We start from the raw sequence: 18824 nt of genomic DNA, 5'->3' as shown, positions 1-18824 counted from the left end.
AGCACTATTATTACCACCACAAACTGTTATTATCTCTCATGACTATTGACAACATCTGTTACAGCCGGCATAAAACAGTCTCGTGACTCCGAGGATTCGAGTACATGTAAAAGCCAAACGCTTGACAGCTATAATGTGATGATTAATTCTTGTAATAAGTTGTCACAGATGGTATGTGCTCCAAATGTTGCATTATTTATGTCGTTTTTAAGGAATGCTCAAGCTGCTGGTAGTCTGCTTACAAATTACTGACCACATCCTTAATTTTCTCAAATGTTACCAAGCGTTATATTAAACATTTCTGGCGAGGGCCAATCCAATACCTGTTCTTGTAAGAGCACAAATCAATTTTTAGTGCCCTGACTGCAAGCTGTCATGGATAAAATAAAGGACTCAAGTCAGCTCAAGGTAACATGCCATAAATCTCTGACAGATATAATAGAAACATAGACTGTTGTGGAAACATATACTGTACATTGTACAAGAGGCGGAAAAAAAGAATGATTTCCAGCAATAAAATTAAGTTTGCCCTTCTGGTTCCTGACATGCTCAGACATGCTCCAAGTTCCCTGCATTTAACGGTTTACACGCACTATGGATTCCAATATGTTCGCTAAAGTAAAAGGGAGGAGGATAGAAGCAGTCAAGCATTTTATAAGCCGAGCAAATGGCTTTGCCACATTTAGAGCGCTGGAGGAGTTAGTAGGAGCACTATGAAGCGGGCAGCAGTACTTAAACCTACCAATGTCTCTGTTTTTTACATTTCAGCTGAGTCACCGGCTAAATCGATGTAGCCTGACAGGTGATGTACTTGTGCCAAACCTTGTAAGAATGGTCTCCGGACACTGTGAATAACAGAAGCGCTGGTGTTTTTTAAGCCGAGTGAGAGTTTGGGCCCGTGTGACAAATTTAGAATTGAATTTGAAATGTCCGTGTCACAGGCACTGACATATTTATGCATAAATCAAGCTATAAATATGGCAGATGCTTCCTGTGTAAGCGCAAACGCATTCATTTGTGTTGCTAGTGCCAATCAGAGTCCCGAATGACTGACGTGGTGACAGAATACACTTTATTAAACGATTAAATCTCTGGCTGCCAGTATCTGACTCTAAACGATCATTCTACTATTCAATAAATCACAAACATCTGCTCTTTGCACGTGCCGCACGAGATAAAGAGATTAAGAGGCTGAGAGAGTTAGAGACAATATTTACACATGCAGGCTTGCTGAAAGTGCTGCAACGTAATTATGAAAATTACTGAATCGTACATAAAAAGACATTTTTATGGGCCAAATCTAAAGGTATTCAGAGCGCTTCTAATCTGTGCTTCAGTAATGCCGTATGCTTCACATTATTTAATGAGTGCCATGTGCATATAATTACCGTAATTGGTAACATCTTCTGACAGGATTTTAACTGTATTAACATTCATTATACATATTCAGCGCATGCAAAATACCAGTCATGGCAAATTACGGTTATTCGCATTTTGTGCTCTAAAACATGCAGAGAGCTCGAACAAAAAGCAAGGTGAAATGAAAGAAAAAATACATGAAATACATGAAATTCAAATAATCACATTTTTCTGTTATATTCTAATGGTGTAGTAGAGATCAGGGCTAGTTTTCACACATGGAAGCTCTGTTTCTCAGGAAATATATATCTCACATCTCCAAAAACGTCAAAGCAAATTTTCAAATAGATGTCATCTTTATTAACAAACCGCATATTTGAAGTACTTTCTCACCTAAAAACTCTTTAAACTACATTTCGTGAAACATAAACATTATGTATAAATAATAAATATATACATTTACCTGGAAAGTCAAAAAGACTATTTTTATTGGTGTGCCGGTATCTGTTAAATGAGGTAGTGGCAGGTCCTTTATTCTGTATTGTTATGTAAATCTGAGTCTAATGTAGTATTAAAAAGTAAAAATAAAATAAGCGTAAACATAAAACGTAACATTGAAATAAAAAGAAAAAAAAAACTGAATCACTTAGACTTAAAAACTAACTTTATACAAAATATTTACTGTTGTAAAAGTAGGACAGGTAGCAGCAAATTCCTCTTTATATCTGTTACCATGTAATAAAGAGGTAATTATATGTGACTGACCATCTGTCGCTGATCTTAATTAACACTGGAGATAATTTGAGTCTCAAACTAAGAGAAAGTGTGAGCTCCAAACTATTGGACTTCACAGTTAACATCAATGCTGTATCCCATGAGCTTCTCTTTTGGAAACAAGGCTGACCTACGGTTCAGACACCATCTTTGCAAATAATAACAGTAATTTTTTTCTATTCTTTTTTTTTTTTTGCTGTGATTACACTAAGCCAATTTAACTGTTAACAGGTCATTCTCTGTCAGCAACAACAATCCTTAGTGGATACGAAAAACAATGAACAGAAAAGACAAAATCAAAAAAAAGAATCATAAAGCTGCACTGCAAACAGCCCAAGTCTCTGGCAGCCACCACCTCCCAAATTACAGCCTGTGCCACTGTAGTCATGGGATTTAAGCCTGAATGCTGGCAAACGGGTGAGTATAAGGATTTTTCTTGATTAGCACATAAAGACACTGGGCACAAGCTGCGATGGAAGTGAGCGCGAACGCCTGAAAACATCTACAGAAAGGAAGCGAGCGAATCAAATTCAGCAAATCTTTTTGTGATGCTATGAGGAAACATATGAAATGCCCTATTGTCAGAGACTTAATTAATTGTCTTAGAACTCTTGACTCGTCTGGCTTCCACACAGGAACTCAGAACAAAAGACAAAGAGATGAAATAAAACGTCTCCAATATTGAATATTATGCACGACGCCTCGGGAATCTGTAATGAACTCCATCCAATTTAATTTGAACGGTTATCGAAGCGATTTGAGCCTTCCATTGCTTTTGTGTGATTATTGATTGTCCGAAGAAAGGTAAAATAAACAGGAGCTAATTAGTATTCCAGGGCACTCCAAACTGTGCTTTTAATCATCTGGACCTTGTGTGCTGAATAAAGAACCGTCTCGTGTCTCTGGCCAGACTGCTTTCATATTTCTCAGAATGATTATGGTAAATGGAGACGGGCACAAGTGGAGATTGGATAACACTGACCTTTTGCGGTAAAAAACTGACATAATATTCGAAGCAAGTCATCTATTAGGAAAGGAGAAAACTACGGTGTCCGATGACACATCTCTAACCAAATTCCTAGGATATCCTGACAGGCTTATGTCTGCTCTGTGTTGTCGATGAAACCGAATGGAAGGGAAGGGAATGGCTTGGAGATGCCGCTATCGAGGGGAAAGGGGTTGAGATGAGCTTGTGAATAGGCTGCCATCAGCCCTCCTCGTGGCAGTGGTGGCGACACTATGAGCACAGTGGGGATCAGGACAGCTTGCTCACTGTTTACTCAAGCTAATAACTGCTTTCTACATACTCACAAACACTGATTACTGCAGACGCAGCGGGCGGCCTGCAGAGCGCGCACTTTATGGAGCGCCACATTAATTCACTATTCGCATGCCACTGGCATTGGTGATGTCACTCCAAGCCTCATCTAGAGAGAGTTAACGGTAATTGGTTTGGCGAAGGAAGCGGGTTTTGGTTGGCGTGCTGGCGCTGCAACTTTCTGCTGTTGAAAATGTTCCTGTGATAAAACAATTGGTTTCAACGCAAACTTTTGATAGAATGGGCTGTTTTTGAAGCTGTTGTAAAATCTAAATGAATGCACACCTGTGACTGCACATTCTATATGAATGTACCAAGTAGCCAGATTGTTTAGCAACTGTAAACAGCCTATAGATAAAGTAAAGCCCCCCCCCCAAAAAAAAAACTTGAATATAGTAATTCCCTACCGAGAGACCATTTAATACATATAAGAAATATTTAAGAAACATCTGTTTCAAGTTGTTTATGAGTATTAAACTATATTTATATTATGTAAAATTATATTGTCATTGTTTGTTTATGTGTATTTTTTACCTGTTTTGAGTATTAGTTGAAACCGTATTGTTAGTGTTTGTCTTTTAAAAAGTGTTCTTTTCAAATTTCTATTCATCTAAGAACCCTGGGGTAAAAATAACTTCCTGGTTTCCAAAAAATATTAAGCAGCATCACTTGTTTTCAACATTGATAACAATAAGAAAACGGCTGTGCAGCAGCAAGATGTTTGAAGGATCACGTGACACTGAAGACTGGAGGAATGATGCAGATAAATTCAGATTTGCATCAAAGAAATGTATTACATTTTTAAATATATGAAAGTAGAAAATTATTTCAAACTGTAATTATATTTAGTTGTATTATGTTAACAAATAAATGCATTTGGTAAGTGTAATAATACACGTACGAATATAAGTGTTGATCTGAACGTAAACAACAAATTCACGTACATACATTGCGTATGTTGTTTACGTATGTGATACTCTCCAAAATATCGCTATAAAGTGACGCAGAAGAGACAATTTTCTTTTTATAAAAAAGTCTTTATTTTTGTTTTCTTTGCGCACAGAATGTATTCTTGTAGCTTCGTAAAATTACGGTTGAACCCCTGATGTCACATGGATTATTTTAACAATGTCTTTGCTGTGCTTCTGAGCCTTGATCATGGCAGGATCCTGGCTGTCTATGAGGGGGTCAGAGAGCTCTCGGAATTCATCAAAAATACTTAATTTGTTTTTCCGAAGATGAATGAAGGTCTTACAGGTTTGGAACAACAAGACGGTGAGTAATTAATGATAGACTTATATTTGTTTGAACTACCCCTTTAATAAACAATTACCTTCACACTCCTATATGTAATCAATCAAACAACAACAACAACAACAAAATACGTCCAACTTCAAAACAAAATAAAAGAATAAATCCTGCACACTATCTGCTCTTGCAGATTTACCAATATATACTTTTATTCACTCACAACGTTTCGGTCCCTTGACCTTCATCAAGTATAATGTACTGTATGATGCATTATATTGCTCTTCCCATCGTTTTACAAAATCAGTAAGTGATTTTTAACCTAAGTTGGCTTTTTTTGGCAATCAGTTTCATGTGGTGCTAAAATCACTTTTATCCGGCACTTCTCTCAGCTTTATTGAACATCTGCTGAGGAGCTTGTTTCAAAACAACGAACTCACGGCACGGGGATGATCCCGCTTCCACATGTCACAGGAATGAGCGCTGTGTGGTCAGGTAGGTGGAAAGCGCTCCTGGTGCATGTGTGAGGTTGTGCCGGTCATTAGCAACAGGGGGAGTCAGTGAGGGAGCGCGGCTGACTCATATGAAAGCGGATCTGCTGCTAGTAACGCTGCTGTGCTGCTGTTTGGGAATGCTTACTAGCAATGTCACCTCAGCGCACTGCCTGGCACTCTGCCCTCACTCCGGCACGTCAACAGAGACTGTTCTGTGCCATGCTTCACGCCGTAACCTCGCTTCCTCCTGACGGTTCTTGGAGAGAGGCGTGACTCAGTTATCTCTACATGCGCCAGCAGTGGCCCTACATGGAGAATCAGCACAGGGTGACTAATGCTGGGCCTCTTTAACATTTCAGAATTCACCTTCTGCAAACTCTCTTTTTCTTCACGCTCTGCTTATCTCCAGACACATACTGTGACTATCTCCAGCTGCTCCCAGCCTAGATCCATAGCAATTCTTGCATTCTTAAACTCAGTGGGTAAGTGAACAACCTGTCCTCTGAATAGCGTCTCCCACACAAACATCATCTGTAAAAGAAAATTAATGTTCAGGAAAATAAGCGCTGACACCACATTACATTTGAAAATAGTTTGCAGAATAGGAAATATGAGCTTCATTAATCATTATGCAACTTTTGTCACTTGAGTAATCAAGTTATATTCAGTTCATTATAATGTTTTGCTAACTCAATCTCTTAAATCCAGCTCAAAAACAATTATATATATATATATATATATATATTTATTTTATTTATTTTTTTGCCAGGCAACAGTGGCCATCTAATAATAGGCAGGCACAAGAGGAAAGAAAGTGTGCGAAACTCTTTACAGAGTCTATCTTTAACTGAAAGAACAGTGAGTCTGTTAAAAGACTGCTCTGAAAAGCAGTGTGACACTGTTCCTGCAACTCAGCTGGTACAGAATAGTGCTAGCAAATTTAGTGTACTTTTAAAAGAGAGCAGAAATAATTTATGTGAAAATAATACATTTAAAGGGATATTCACTCAAAAAAAAAAAATCTGTTTTCATTTACTCAAACTCAAGTTGTTCCAATGAGTTTCTTTCTTCTGTTGGAAACTAAGGAAGATATTTTAAAGAATGTTAGTAACCAAACAATTGCCAGTAGCCATTTTTGGGTGAACTATCTCTTTAAGAGCAAATGGAAGGTATATTTTCAGACACTTAAAGTACATGTTAATAGCAATTAGATTAAATTATAGTTTACATTTATATTAAATGCAGTATGCTGGTAAACTAAAATGTACTTTTATATATTTAAAATATATAAAAATAAATGTAATTCCAAATATCACTCCACAATTGTAATCAAGTACGTACAGTACTTTACATTTAGTGTGTGCTTTAGTGTTAGTCAACACATCATAAGTGTAGTTCTTCAAAGCAAAACAAAAATTATTATGTACTATTATGTACTGTAAGACTTTCATTGTGTTAAGAAACATTGCTATGAAATGTACTCTCTTTAGTGTCCTTTATTTATAGTATCTACAGGAACAGCTTTTTCCCTATAATAAAATATACTTTTAAGACTATTATATTATATGATTGCATTCAATAGAATGATGTTTACTTTTTCACAAGGGCAGTAAACACACATACAGTACAGATAAACTGATAAAACTTTAAATGTACTTGCTTTAAAAAAAAAAAAAAAAAAGAATAATATTGATTAACCTTCGAAATATGTAAGGATACAAATAGTTTAAGCTTGCTGCACGAAATAAAGAGTTTGGTTCCAAAACGCTATAAATCTATTTTGATTCATTTGAGTAAAAATGTGTTTTCTTTACAAAGAAAGTGGCAAGATTAAAACCATTACTTTCAGTTTCATACTTTTACATGGCATCTTAGGTTATAATAACATTACAAATTCAAATCCAGATTTAGATTTTCAAAGATTTCTTATAAAAACTGATATATTTTTTCCCCCAAAATGCAATAAATCCTTTGAATTAATATAAAAGTTATTTTTAATACTGAAACTGTTGAAATACACAACAAAGTTGATGTACATGTGACAGCTTCTGAACTTGGTCAGTACTAATCTTACTGATAGTTTACGTTTCTTCCCCACCACAGAAATCACTTCAGGATCAAAGGTCAAAATTAAGATTTTTTTAAAAAGCTGCATGATAAATTGCATGCGATTGTCGTCAGTAAAGCTGGTTCTGTGATTAGTAATAAATCTCCATTAGGTGTTTTCAGATGGAGCGACATTTAATACTCAGAGCCATAGATCACTATTTTACAAAAAACTGTAACAAAAAATAAATAAATTAAATAAAATACATTAAAAAAAAAAAAAAAAAAAATTCTACAAACTCCTAAAATGTAGAATCTGAATAGTATAATCCTGGCTCATGTATTGCAATTATGCACTGCCATGCAATTTATAAAATATTAATTTAATATTAATATTCATTAGACCATTGTCTCTTTATTAGACCTAAATCATTAAAAAAAAAGAATTGTCTCTTGTGCACTGCCAACAAAAATATATATATAAAAATAAATAATCTAAAATATATTAGTTGTTAGCAGCTGGGGGCTTTTTTTTATATTTCAGAGATGTTTTGAATTCCTCAGATAGACAATAATGGAGTCTGCCTTTGATTGAGCAGACGATGCATTATTTAAGTATCTCTTAATGGCACTTAGGGAGGAAAAAGAATTGAATAAACTTCAGAGGAGGAACAACTAATTAAAACAACCTTTTTATTTATGCACATCCTCTGCAGTGTGTGCAATGCAGTATGATCCAGGTGGACCCGAGGCCTGCTGGAGCACTGATGGATGGCCCGCCTCTGGGCACGGCTGTCTCCCACTGATGCGGGATGGTCGTATTGATTACACCTGCTGCCAGTCTTCCTGAGAGCTGCCAATACCGCTATCAGCCTCCCGACAAGGAGGACACAGCTAAAATAAAGGCATCATGAGTGCATCTTGAATGAGAAAGATGCCGTGTTCCACGTTCCCACACCCCTGAGAGGAAAACAGATGGAAGCGTTGCTGTCTGCCTGGTACAGAAACAAACCTTGGTTGCCTGAAACCCATACGCCGCGGGCTCCTATACCGCTCGCTTAAATATGCACTTCATTTCTGCTAGATTAAAGTCTTGAATATGCTTTCAGGTGAGCTAAAAGGGCGGGCGATAAGCCTCTAGACTGACCAGGTGAAGAGATGCTATCTGCAGAATCGGGAACACAGAGCTGTTTTCAGGTTCGGGGTAATTATTCATCGCTATTTTGTCTCCTGTGGCGTTTTGTGTCGTCTGGGACAGTGTAGTCGAGGCGAATGACACTGTACATCACAGGACGAGAGTTAGAGGTCACTCACTAATGTCTCTCACACAAAGGAAACATCCAGCTGATATGTAAAAGATTTATGCGAATAAAATCCTTTGTGCTGTCGTTCACGATGCAATGTGAAACTGAAAATCTCGGAATAAAAAGAAACACATCCCAGCCGGCACACATGCCACTGTGATTAATTCTGCCAAAATAACTCCTACTATAGAATTTAAGATTACAGAGTGCATACGGCAGTATAATTACATGCTAAAAGTTAGACAATTACAGCCATGCTATTTCCCTGTACAAAACCAGTGGCATAATCACATGCAAATTACCCAGGAGCCTGTAATCGGGTACCCACTTGAATGGCATTGTGAAATCATCTGGGAGCAATATCTGCCTAACGTCACTTATTCTACTGTCAGAAATCGCAAAAGAGCGCAAAGAAATGGGAAATGGTAAAAATCATTATTGCATCGAAAACTATGTACAACACATTTTACTCTTTAACAAGCACTGAAGAAATGATTTTGTTTTGCAGTAAACTGATTACTGAGAATAAAGAAGGTAAATCTTCTGAATCTCCTTTCTTGCTTGCTTATGTCTGTTATACTTTATACTCTATGTCTAGACAAGATATATATATATATATATATATATATATATATATATATATATATTATGCAAACAAAAACTTTTATTTCAGATGCGATTAATCGCGATTAATCGTTTGACAGCACTACTCAGAACATTAAACTGATGTAATGATTAGCATCATTATGTTAACAAAACTCAAACATTATTATATCAAAACAACATCTGCAACTTAAAAGGATTAACAAAATCAATAAATTGGATTTTTAACTTGCAACCATGCATTTATTTAAGTAAAAGGTATTTATTTTTCAGTGTTGCCAGTTTGACCTTTTTACGCATTCTAGGGTTAATACCTAAACTTGTTACAGCGATGCACATTAAGGCCGCCCGTCCTCGCCAAGGTTGCGACCAAGTTTCAACTTTGTGAGCTCATAAATTGTACACTCCGGCACAGTGGAGCTAATCTAATCCCAGACAGCAGTACAACCCCTCTCCAAGGCTCCGTCATCGCTTATCAGTAGGCAAATCAGCTTAGTCATTGACCCTGCGGCCTCTGGCTCTCATTAGTTCTGACTGTGACATTGATGGAGGACTGGGTCTCTCCTGCAGTCAAAGTGCACAGGTCAGCGCTGGTGGGTGGGGAGATTAGCGAGCACCGAGAGCTCTCTCAAGTTATCCCGCCCGAGGCCAGCACTCGCTCACTGGATGAGAGCTGCAGCGGGACAGCATCACCACCCCACCACTCCCCACCCCCAGTCCATTTTCCTCCTATTTTATCCTCCCTCCAACACTTGTTAGAGGCAGGATGACATGGATGGAGAGCGAGGCATCTGAAAAGCCTCGGTTGACATGTGGTCCATGTGAGCACTCAAGGCATTATGGGTCCTATGTAGAGAGTGCTCTAAAATGAGAGAGATTCAACTGCAGTTTTACAGCCGAGGGAAGCAGAAAGCGGTGTGGCTGCAAGTGACAGTGTGTTATTGTGCGCTGTTAGTTGTCACACTATTAATGTTGATAGAGTCATTCACACATGAAGACAAGAAGTGTTCAAAGAGAAGATGCAACAGGAACTCATTCTGACAGAAACACTGCTGTAGTGAATTTTCTCTTATCAATTGCTGTGATATTCTAACAACAAGATTCGGTAACACTTTAGAATAGGGAACTCTTATTCACTATAAACTATGTCTTTTCCATCAATGAATTCCTAATTTGCTTAGGTATTGGGTATTGGGTAAAATATACTGTTACCGAAGAATTCCATCAATTCCACAAGATAAGTTAGAATGTTATCATATTTGAAGAGTTAAACATATGGACATGGGTACAAAGTATTTATGTTTTAGTATTTTTATTATACAAAATTAATATGGTAAAACATTCTTCAAAAGTTTTTATTTGATTGGATTTTTTAAAGTGTTTGTTTTAAAGTCTCTCATGCTCACCGAAGTTTGATTTATCTGATCAATAATAATGTACACAATAATGTAAAACATTGTTACAATTTAAAGTATCTTTGCTATTTGAACATTTATTCCTGTTGCTAAAGATGCTATCAATTCTATTAATACTAAAGTTTTTTTTTTTAGCATCACTTCAGTCAGTGCCACATGATTTTTTAGAAATCATTCTAATATGCTGATTTGCTGCTCAAGAAATATTTATTATTACTATTATTAATAATAATAACATTATTGTTTTTTTAGGATTCGTTTATGCTTTTATTTGAAATACAAATATTTGTAAAATTGTAAATGTCTTTGGTGTCACTTCTGATCAGATTCATTTGTCATTGCTCAATAAAAGTATAAATTTCTTTCAAAAAATGATAGAATTATTATTTATTTTTTAAAGTTTTGCCGGGCAGTCTTCAGAAACAAGTTGAATGCGGCATCAGTGTGACATTTGATTTGTTGCCTGAATATTATACAATAATAACATTTTGATAGTGCAAGACATAAGTCACTAAAAGGATTTTTTAAATAAAATATAAAACTAATACTGCTACTCATAAGTTCACTCTTTGTAATTCTGACTTCACATAGACATTTTCATAAATATTTTCATAAAGTCTTTCTCTCTCTTTCTCTCTCTCTCTAAAAGTAGATTTGCTTAGAATACTTTCATTACTGCAGCAGAAATCTTTCCAACAACCAATCAACAGAACTCCAAAACTGCAATAAATCAGTCCTTATGAGCTGGACTGTGTTTTCTGACCTGCATGTTCCTGTGTGCATACATTACAACATTTACAACAAAGTAACACAGCGTGCTTCTAAACGCTGTGAAGGTATTAGCTCATCAGCTTGAAAATAAAAGAGTAGCCTGCCTGAATATTTCAGCTTCATTTCTGATACACCTTTTTAGACTCTCCTCATACATGTGTTATCATACTGAAATAAAAAGCATTTGAAGAATAGCAAAACCTGCGTATCTTGCACATAATAGAAATCTGCATGCAATGACCCACATTATATTCTAACATTATGATTTGTCCTGATGAATTATTTTACAATATCAGCTATGTTGCTCCTCTGTTGTGCACTGCTGAATAATAAGACTTTCCTGTTTATTTACAATGTAAGGAATGAGCTGTGTACACACAATAATGCAGCAGATATTACTGATATAGTATTGAGGATTTTTTTTTTTTTGCAGTGGGGGTGGGTAACATTAATATTAGAAGGACAACTTGCAGGACTTCAAACAACACTATTCCCTAATAAATGTAATATTTTTTAGATGCAAAATGTATCATTCTGACTAGCTAAATCACACAAACATGGGCTACAAAGTCAGGGACCACTGCTGGAACAAGCTTCTGACTGTTTTGACAGAGACCCCTCATGATGAACATATTTTCACAGAGAATTTCACAGAGAATTGTCATATTTACAAGTGTGTGTCTCTCTGTTTCTCAGCAGCTAACCGCAAGGGAAATGAATCTCAATATAGACACACAGAAACGCTCCTCCCCAACACACTCATCACACAGAACGTGTTAAGAGAGAACTAAAAATAATCCAACACAAAAACTGCTGCTATTTATTGGATTTTGTCTTGTCATGAGGCAAAGACCATATATGTCATGCACTTACTTATTTTATTTTATTTGAGCAAAATTGATAAAGAACTTCAATGAAAGAAAAAGATAAACAGCTAAATAACTCCTATTGTGTTCGGTGGGAAAGTCACACTAGTTTCGACTGACACAAGAGTGGGTAGATGATGACAACGGAATATACAGTTTAAAGCAAATTATGAGTGGAGGGTGCGACACGACTGATCAAGCAAACTTATCTGTGTGAATGGGTGAAGACAAACATCTTTGTTTGTTAGAGTTATGCAACCTAATTATCAAAGATACAGATATTCTCTCGGTCTCTGTCTCTGTCTTTTTCTTTTTTTTTTTTTGGTTGCATTTACCACATGGTTTTCAAATCTGAGGGGGCATGATGTTCCTCACAAACAGCAAAAAGGAGGCAATACGAGTTCAGGAGTGGACAGCAGCAACAGGAATCTTTCTTGGAATATGTGGGAAGTATGGCTAAATCCATGTTTTTCACCATGGGCGGGTGTGAATGTTTCATCTCACCCACAGAAACCGTGCACTCTTCATGCAATTTCATCTGCAAAATAGTTGAAAAAAAAAGAAGAAAAAAAAAAGTTCTTCTGCGCTATTATTATCAAACCAGCATGTCCAACAATGGAGGTAAAGTGTAAGGAAAATCAGAATGACAGAATTCCGGGGAATAATGGTGAATGGGAGGAAAGCTTTGCATGGGAGGTGAATAAAGAAAAGCTAATTCCCCTTATCTAAACCTCCAACAGGGATTTTAATTGGCCATTCAAATATTCAATTACGGAGGATTTGAATAGCACTTATTTCTAATATTTGACCTTCCATTATGATGGCAGGTGTGAAAGCCATTAAACGAAACCAATCTTGTTACTGAATACTAAGGAGTACAAAAGACAACTGCTGAGCAACACCTACAAAGAACTTCAGAACCTGTGAAATCTGAAAGTCTTCGTGAGCAAGAGCCGAAATCGTCATTGCACTTTGAAATGTTTATTTCCACAAAACAATTGTAGAGAAAAGCAAAACACTCCATGGGAAAAAAAGACCTCTCTTTGTAAATCGTTATTTGTATGATCTGAATAAATGATCATATAAAGAAATTATTATAAATGAGTCATGTCAATGTCATACTAATAGAATAAATGACAGTAACAGTTAATTAATTAACAGTTAATTAATTAATTAATGTGCGTCTATGTATAATAATAACATGAATATTCATAGTTTGTTCTCAGTCAATTAAAAATATATGGAATTAATTGCATATGCAATTAATCAAATTTAGTGAATTAATTAATGAACTTAAGCGCATACAGTATGTTACTGTTCAAAGGTTTGGGGCTGTTGTTTTTTATTTTTATAAAAAATAATGCTTTTAATGAGGAAGAAATTGCATTAAAATGAAAAAAAAAATTACAATTTAGGTCAAAATCATTAGGATATTAAGTAAAGATCATGTTTCATGAAGATATTTAGCAGTTTTCATAAATATAGCAAAACGTAATTTTTGATTTGTAATATGCATTGCTAAGAGCTTTATTTGGACAAATGTAAAGGCTATATATATATATATATATATATATATATATATATATATATATATATATATATATATATATATATATATATATATATTGCATGCTCAGATTCCAGATTTTCAAATGGTTGAGCAAACTAACCATACATCAATGGAAAGCTTATTTATGCACCTTTAATATTTTGTATAAACCTCAAATTTTGACCCTTATGACTAAACGCCCTGAGGCTGTGCTGAACTTTAAATGAAGTTACTGATACAAGTGAGGCCGGCGTGGTTGAGTGTACCACTGGAGATCAGAGAAGCATGGCTAAGTGTGCTGAGACGGCCTGATGCACAGCGCTGATGCAGGTGTGATTCAGATGTGTGAAAAAGTCCAAGGGTGAGATGGAGAGGGACCTGTGTGGCCACACGGAGCCCTGCACCCATTCAGCTAATGCAGTTGTTCAACCAGCGCTGTCCTGCTTGTAACTGTACAGCTGCTGACACTAAAAAGCCATTACTGGTGCCACTGTAAAACCCAAACACACACGAACAGCATTTGTATACTTCACAAAACGGGGCAATCATTTTACCAGTACAAAGAGGTCATTACAAAGAGGCAGCTGGATGCAAGAAATCTGATTTCTCATAATGAAGTTATAACAATATCAATGTCACATCGCAACCTTTAGGCCACAATGCATTTAATCAGCGATAGCAAGCGACTCTAGCTGATGCGGGGCAGTTAGGCTCCATTATCACTCAATTTTCTTGTTAAGCGGAACATGGAGGAATATTAATTAATGCATTTGCTTTCTGAGGCAGTTCAGCAAAGTCCCTGACATCCAATTAGTCAAAGTCACTATGCAGGTTATTCGGGTCAAATAAGCTTCTGGAGCTGTACTTTATTTTGTGATGTGACTTCATCTGCGCCTCAGTTCTGAGTAAGAACATGCAGACGGTGTCTGATTTCTGAATGCATTCAATTATACTGAAACATGGGCTTTGAATTAAAATCTATCTCAGAAAAAGTTGTCGCCAAAGGTTGCCAATTAACAGTAGGTTTGCGGCAAAAACATCTGGGGAAACAAAAAAAACCTGTTCAAACAAGTTTCTTTCTGTCAAAAAGTTGGTGTAATATTTTGTACGTTTCTCAGAAGTGCATTTCCCCACAAAACATTCCTCATGGAGGTACTTCATGCATTATCTCCCTCACTTTATATAAATTTTTGCTTAAAACTTACACTTTAACAATGAATAAGAAATGTTGCCATGGCAAAGTGCTTTAATTTGAAGTATTAAAATTATATATATATATATATATATATATATATATATATATATATATATATATATATATATATATATATAATCAAAGCTTAATAGATATATTGGGGGTAAAACTCATAAAGATAACAAAAGCACAAAACTAAAGCTCATTTAAAATATGACAGTGCATAAATACTATGAAAACAACAATATGACATTTCCATACAGTATTTGTTAATCTTTGTTAATAACATCTGGTCATTGGGCTCAGATCTATTAAATAACATTTACAGATATAACTTTTTTGATTTTATTAATGCATGAATAAATTTGAAATTATCATTACATAATATTATTGAATACATAAAAGTATTTTTCAATGAAATGTATGTATTGTAAGTACTGAGTACTATTAATTAACCACATACTTGAGTACCACTAGTACTTACTAAATGATTAGGGTTAGGATTAGGGTTTGGCTTAGGGTTACTTGCATGTCATTATGCATGATTTATTGTTAATACAAAAGTAAGTACATGTAACAAGTGTAACAAGGACACCTTAAAACCAAGTTTTAAAACAACAACAATTTATCCAGTATGATCAGTTCATACATTTAGATTATATCATTTAAAATTACACTAGTATGCATGACTACATGCAATTGATAGTTCATCGTTAATTTTAGGTTTTAACAGTTACAGTCTATTTTTTTATTTTATGAACATTTCAGGGATCCACCGAGGAAGCAGCAGAACATTGTCATATTTAGATTTGCAAGAAGATTTGCCTGCATTTAGACAGGATTCACAGTCGCAGTATAAGCAACGCGTCTGCCACTTGTTTATTCCTGCGCTGAGCCGACAGAAGACAAGACACACGCCGGCAGTCGTGACAGCGGCAAACTTTAAGATGACTCTCATGCGGCATCTCAAACACAGAACCCAAGCTGACGCAAAACTAAACAGAATTAGGTTTAGTTCAGTATCCGATAATAGCTCTGCCTCACAGCAGCGCAAATGTGTTTAAGACACAGCGAGTAGCTGGAACCGGCCGTAAAGCCTTAGCGACTGTCCTTGGCTTCTCTGTTAAGAGAGCGTTTCACAGTTAGCAGCTCTGACTCAGGCTGACTGCCCTGGAGATCATGTAGGGGAGTGCAAATATGAAGAGCTGATTCACAACACCTTCTCATTAGCATGTTAAAGGTGGGAGCTGCCATTTGCAACTCAACAGCTACAAGGTGCCAATGAAGCATAAACACACGTTTTCCGAGCAGTTGTTAAACAGCTCATTTAATACCACACACAATCGCTCAATACAGCTTTCGAAAATGGCCAAAAGCGTTGAGTAAGCCTGCTGTTTTTAGAATCAATAACCTTGATGTTTGATACACTCGCCCGTCCGGTTATTACTCGACTGCAAGGGCCCTTTCGGCGAGTACAGAGCGTTCAGATGCTCTTCCCCTCTCGTGGACATGCTGTCATGGCAGGCTGTCAGTTTGAGGAACGGTTCATCATTGTCATGCCGTTGAACGGCTCCGATTGAGCCGCACAGCTGGAGTTATGTTAAGTGTAAAGCAAAGTGACAGAAATGCTAATCAAGTATCAAAACTGACACAGCATTCCCATCGATGCACATCAGGCCGTCAATGATTTATTAGGCAAAGTAAAAGCATGTGTCACCAGCCGCAGGTCTCATGGGTAAACATGCCACCGGCTCAAGGTCCAGCACTTAGCGACGCTTTTTACGTGATACACGCCAAGGACTATATTCTCGATGGCAACATGCGGCATACGTAAGTGTCACACGACAAATATATATGTATGTACACACACACATTTATATTAAGTAAACAAATCACCCTTGCTTCGATGTGGGTTCGAAAGACAAAAAAAAAAACAATAAAAAAAAAAACATTAAAATTAAAACTTCCTGATATAACTAAGTTTAAATCACATGATCATTTACTATTTCAAAATCAACTTAAATTCACAGATACATTGAATAATAATAATAAAAAAAGATTTACACAGAAATATTAAACATTTATAAAACATTTCTGAAGGATCATGTGACTGAAGGCTGAAGTAACAATGCTGAAAATTCAGCTTTGCGTCACAGAAATAAATGACATTTTAAATTGTATTTTTAAACTGTAATAATATGGTATTTTACAATATTACTCTTTTACTGTATTTTTAATTGAATTAATCCATTGTTGAGCATAAGAAAGTTGGGAAAAGGTAAATAAATAAATAAAAACTTATTGACCCCAAACTTTTGAATGATAGTGTACAAATCTACACTACAGAAAAAAAATTAAAAAAACAATGAGTTTACATTTGCTTTGGATGCTAATTAAGTGTGCATATGTCTGTCTAGTTTTGATGACAAAACAGGAAAAAGTTTTTCGTTTGTTTTTGCATTTTCAGGGTTTTATAATGAGTTGAATTCTGTTAGTTATCAGCCTTTCGCTGTACATGTAAACACAAAGTCGACATAATTAAAGCACATTATGAGTTTGCACAGCTGCCTTGCTTTCTCACAGTGTGCATGAGCGTGTGTCTGTGTCCTCTTTAAGGTGCTCCGCTGTGCTGAGTAAGCGTTCTCCCCTCCTCTATTCCCGTCCCCTTGATCTGAACACAGAAAGAGGGAGAGGGAGAGAGAGAGAGAGAGAGCGCTCCAACAGGCCCCAATTATCTCACAGTCATTCAGCATTCCTCATTCAACTCCCCTAGCGACACCCACCACTGCTTTCATTTCTGTGAGGAGATTCCAGCCTGAGCCTTGGGGATCTGGGGGTGGAGAGGTTAAACACTGCACAGCTCAACTGAATTTGGCATTAGAATCGCAGGGATGAAAGTTGAAAGAAAGCTGGCTCGGCCGATCCCGTACTTTTTTTTTTCGCATCTTGGGCTGAGAAAGGAATGGTGCCGGTTTGCTGGATCACCGTATAGCTGTTGCCAATTAAGGCTGAGCTTCTTTTAAAGCGGGGTTTTGGAAAGCGGCCTAGTTTGACGCGTCAACAATTTGCAGACGCATAATTTAGTTGAGGCATGTAAGTGACAAAACAGCAAAATTCAAGCTTCCGCTGCATAGCAAACGAACCATTTTAAACAGTTGCTCTAGTAGAGCGACGCAGTCCTGCTGGCTGAGTTTGTATAATTCAACATATTGTTGTAGCAGAGAGTATACCTCAAGCTACACACAAAACATTTCCAGACATGCACTTCTAATTTTCGGATATAGGACATGTGTGACACGCTAAACTGTTTTTGAAGAAAAAATTAAAATTAAAATGCATGCAGCTTTTATTACTTCAGGCTATATATGACAGTTATTTTAAAATAATTTGGCATAACAGAGGATCATTTAAAATGAACTAGAAATAAAAAGTATAAGAAGTAAAAAAAAAAAATGTGTGTGTCTCCATCTTTGCAGCACATGTATGTTCATGAATAGTCTCACACAAACATATATAAACACGCACACACACACACCCGCACACACGCACGCACACACACACACACACACACACACACATATAGTAAAAGCTGGGCCATACAAATTTATTAGAATTTTTTATATTGGGACAAAAATACCCATTAAAAAAAATAAGAGAAAGAAAGGAAGAAATAAAGAAAGAAAGAAAGAAAGAAAGAATTCTGCAGGTTTGTTGTTGTTGTTTTGTGTTGCAAGACACTTTCTCTTATACATCTACAAAACTGTTAAATGTAAAAAATCTTGCAGTTGATACATGCATCCATACATGCTTAAATATTTCATTAAATTAATAAATAAACAGATACACATTTGTTTCTGTTCTTTTTGGAGCCGTTACAGCGGT

The sequence above is a fragment of the Carassius auratus genome, unplaced genomic scaffold, assembly GCF_003368295.1.
Source record: "Carassius auratus strain Wakin unplaced genomic scaffold, ASM336829v1 scaf_tig00007487, whole genome shotgun sequence".
Taxonomy (NCBI): Eukaryota; Metazoa; Chordata; class Actinopteri; order Cypriniformes; family Cyprinidae; genus Carassius; species Carassius auratus.
The sequence above is the reverse complement of the archived record's forward strand: the minus strand, read 5'-3'. Positions refer to the sequence as shown.